The following is a 4,384-nucleotide window of genomic DNA, read 5'->3' as shown; positions in this document are numbered from 1 at the left end:
ATGCACTCCAATATTTTTGCATAGAAATAAGAAGGAAAGTTTGTAAAATGAAAAACTAAAAAGTTAGGTCAAGGAGAGCAATCTATGATACTAAAGAAGAACAATTATAAACTTAAGAACAGTCAGCTGTTATTTACATCCCTGCAAAAGGACAAGAAAATAGATGGAGGAAGTGAGCTCAATACGCCCCTGGGACTAAGACCACAAAGTCAATTCAGTTCAAAGCAGCAAACATGGAGCACACGAGGAGACCCTGGTATAGATAGACTTGAAGTGAATGACAGCAAAGGGGCCTGGATTAAATAATTCCACCTCCCACTTGAACGTAATTGAGCTCTTTACAATTCTCTAATTTTAGTTAGCTATTTGCACTTGGCTTATACTCTGATAAATCTTAACACTTGTAGTAACACAACTTTATGAAAGACAATGGCCAAACAGAGAAGTTAGAACAAGAGATTATTTTTTGAAAAATTTAGATTTTTTTATCCTGAGATTTTTTTTTCAGCCTTGATTTTATAGATTGCATTTCCATGGCCACATTTGATATGTTTCTCTGTCCCTTTGGTTTTCTCCAAATTGATAGTTTTACAGGTTCCAGCAGATTTAGGTTCAACTTTAGCAAAAATATTATTTGAGGATATATTTATTTTAAGGAGATTCTCAAATGTCTTCCAGAGGCCAATGTGATGGGAAAAAGGGAGTTCACTTGGATAATATCATTTTAAGGGTGTATTTCAGAAAAAAATGTAACTCAGAAATAAAAGATTTATTTACTCATTTTACTCCAAAGAGCTGTACAGACAATTCCAAAAATAGTTGCAAAGACTTTTTTTTAAAGCTCTGTCATTGAAATAAACGTAAGACCACTCAAGGTGACAATTTTCTTGTGAAGTATGAAATTCTCTGTATGTTTGGAAAATTGATTCTTGTTGCTATTGTTTTACTATTTTGTTTTATAATCCCAATTCTCAAGAGTTTAAAGCCTAGTTGGGGATCCACAATAGACAAAATAATTAAAGAATACAAACAAACGTATTAGAAGGTACTTAATAAAATGTCCTTGGAAGTAGGTGGCAATGCCTTAATAGTTGCCAGGCCCAAGGGTCCCCTCCATTCTTGTCAAGGGGAGTGCTACCCTTCTCTCCTTTCATAGAACACAAAAAAAATGTCCTTGGGAAGAGATAATTCTCACCAAGAAAAGAGAGAGAGTATTTTCTATATTTGAGGAATATCCAATACTATTAAATTCTTGATAACTAAGTCAAATTGGAAAACGTATAGTTATTGGCAGGAAGAGATGCTTAAGGATAGAGTCATTTGATGACTCTTGAAAGAAACAGAATGACAAAGGAAAAAAAAGGACCTGTTAAAATTATTTAAATTTCCAAAATTCAATAACAATAAAAATGTTTAGACAAGTTACACCTGTGCTTGATTTTAGGTTCATATTTTATATGTCAAACAGGTGTAATAATGTCTTGTTAAATGTAGCAAAGTTAATAATAAATTGTGTTCACTGTGAACAAATAAATAGGCAGTGATTTTAATAAGTACTATAAAAATAGCTTAGGAAGTAGTGGGTTGGAAAAAAATTATAAGTTAATACAGTATTAGATTAACAGTAATAGAATCTTTCAGAGTGTGAGAAAATGTGTTCACAAGTGGTTATCAGTGGTTAAGCTAATCAAGAAAGAAACTCAGTAGAACTTTTAGTCCAAGGACATTCCCTTATCAAGATTTTTATTTAGGAGTTCTCACATAAGTCATTCTGAGAATTACAAATTTTCATGAGATGCACTTCTCAATGTAATACAAAATATACCATATGACAAAATACCCTATAATTCTACAATGGTATTCAGTGTGGGGCAATGTGATGCAGCAATGAGTAGTTCATAACTTGGAAATTACCTGATGAAAGTGTTGTGTAGGTAAAATATAAAACATCTTTTTGCCATGCCTTGTCCCTCCTCATGATAGATCCTATGAAATACCCTGAATTGTGTCCACAGAAATATCACCTTCAATTGTACTGTGAACCTATAAGAGAGCTGGGTATCTATTAACAGTAATCATGATATAAAAAGAAAGTATGAGTGCATATTTATGTGTGGGTGATTGTTTATCTATTTGGGATGAAACTGTGACTAAATTTTGTGTCCACTGAAAATTGACCTACGCTTTTCTCCCTGCCTTTTCATGTGGCTAAAAGATAGCAGCAGTTTAATTCATCCTCCTGACATTTTCTCAAACATATTTCTAGTGAGCTAGGTAATATATTCTAGCTAATGTATCTTACTTGACCTATCAGGAGTATTTGACACACTTAATCACTTCTTATTCATTGAAACACTTCTGTCTTGGCTTCCAGGACACCACACTTATCATTTCCCCCTCCACATCACTGAATTCTCCTTTGCCTTTTTCCAGCTATTTTTCATCCCTTTGACCTCCAACCCTCAAAGCGCCCCAAGGATGAGTCCATTGATCTTTGCTTTATCTACACTCCCTCTCTTGGTGATCTTATTCAGTCTAAAAATGTAAATACTAACTATGCCAAACACTCGAAATTTAGACCTCCTGCCCACTTTTCTCTCAAACTGTAATCTTCTATTTCCAACTCTCTCTTCAGGATCTTCACTTTAATATCAAATAGGTAACTCAAATGCAACATGTCCCAAACTGTACTCCTGTATCTCAGTCCCAACCTACATTCTACAATCTTCTCCATTTGGTAAGTGTGATGCCATCTTTCTGGTTGCTGAGACAGGACCACTAGAATCAGTGATGGTTCTTCTTGTCCTCTCAAGTCCCAAATTCAATCTCATCAAATCCTGTTGATTCTATTTTCAAAATAGGTCCAGAACTGACTCTTTTCTTCACTTTCCAGGTGCTGATACCGCCCAGTTCCAAAGCATCGTCATCTTTCACGTGGATTAAATCTGTAGCCTTGTGACTGGTTCCCCTGCTCCAATCTTGGCCACAGTCCTTCCACCCCTTACAAATTTGTTCTCAACCCAGTGACCAGAGAGATTCTTTTAAGCCCAAGTCATGGCACGAAACTCTTTCCAAACCTCTTCTCATCTTTCCTAGATTAAAATCACTCTGGAATAAGGGAAAGAGATGGAATTAGAGAGGAAATGGGGCTGGAGCCTATCATGAGGGCTCTGAAGGCCTTCTTAAGAGCTTAGGATTCTTCTGTGGGAGAGAGGGGAGACTTTGAAATGTTTCGAGCAGACTATTTTATGTCACGTGGTGATAATAGTTCCAGGGATTCTCCTGCTTCAGTCTCCTGAGGAGCTGTGATTACAGGCAAGCACCACCACGCCCGGCTAATTTTTTTTTTTGTATTTTTGGTAGAGATGGGGCTTCACTGTGTTGACAAGGCTGGTCTTGAACTCCTGGCCTCAGGTGATCTGCTGGTCTCGGACTCCCACATTCCTTAATTTCTTTTTCAGATTGTTTGCTGTTGGCATATGGAAGTGCTACTGATTTTTGTATGTTGATTTTGTGTCCTGCAATTTTACTGAATTTTTTTTAGAGTTCTAACATATTTTTTGGTGGAGTCTTTAGGTTTTTCCAAACATAAGATTGTCTCATCTGGAAAGAATAATAATATGACTTTTCTTCCTATTTGGATGCCCTTTATTTCTTGTCTGATTATTGTAGCTAGGATTCCCAGTACTATGTTGAATAACATTGGTAAAAGTGGGCATTCTTCTCTTATTCCAGATCTTAAGGGGAAGGCTTTCAGTATTTCCCCATTCACTGATACAAGATATGGGTCTGTCATATATGGTTTTTATTGTGTTTAGGTATGTTCCTTCTATACCCAGTTTTTTTGTGGTTTTGTATCATGATGGGATGTTGAATTCCATTAATTAGGTTTTCAGCATCAATTGAAATGGCCATATGGTTTTTGTCCTTCATTCCATTGACATGATGTATCACATTGATTTTTTTGCATATATTGAAGTATCCTTGCATCCCTAGATAAATTCTGCTTGGTAATAATTATGGTTAATGTAATGTGTTGTTGAACGTGGCTTGCTAGAAATTTGTGGAGGATTTTGCATCAATGTTCTTCAGGGATATTGGCCAGTAGCTTTTGTTTTGTTTTTGGTTTTTTGTTTTTGTTTTTTTTTTGTTTTTTTTTTTTGGTCTGCTTTTGGTATCATGATAATACTGGCCTCATAGAATGAGTTTGGAAGTATTTTCTCCTCCACTTTTTTTTCGGGGGGTGGGGTGGGGAGAATAGTTTCAGTAGCATTGATATTAGTTCTTCTTAAAATGTTTGTAAAAATTAACAGTAAAGTCATGGGGTTCTGGGTTTTTCTTTGCTGGCAGATGTTTCTTTACAGCTCCAGTTTCATTACTTGTT

The 4,384-nt window shown here is 35.7% G+C and overlaps 1 non-coding gene across 1 annotated transcript; it reads right to left on the bottom strand.

Annotated features, from left to right (window-relative positions):
• Window positions 1-1,040: 1,040 nt before the first annotated feature.
• Window positions 1,041-1,161, bottom strand: LOC116467705 (U6atac minor spliceosomal RNA). The gene has a single exon (XR_004247910.1). It is a non-coding gene; the product is annotated as a U6atac minor spliceosomal RNA (small nuclear RNA).
• Window positions 1,162-4,384: the final 3,223 nt, after the last annotated feature.

The sequence above is a fragment of the Hylobates moloch genome, unplaced genomic scaffold (assembly GCF_009828535.3).
Source record: "Hylobates moloch isolate HMO894 unplaced genomic scaffold, HMol_V3 SCAFFOLD_4, whole genome shotgun sequence".
NCBI classification, from domain to species: Eukaryota; Metazoa; Chordata; class Mammalia; order Primates; family Hylobatidae; genus Hylobates; species Hylobates moloch.
Note: the sequence above shows the minus strand (reverse complement) of the source record. Positions and strands in the feature narration are given on the sequence as shown.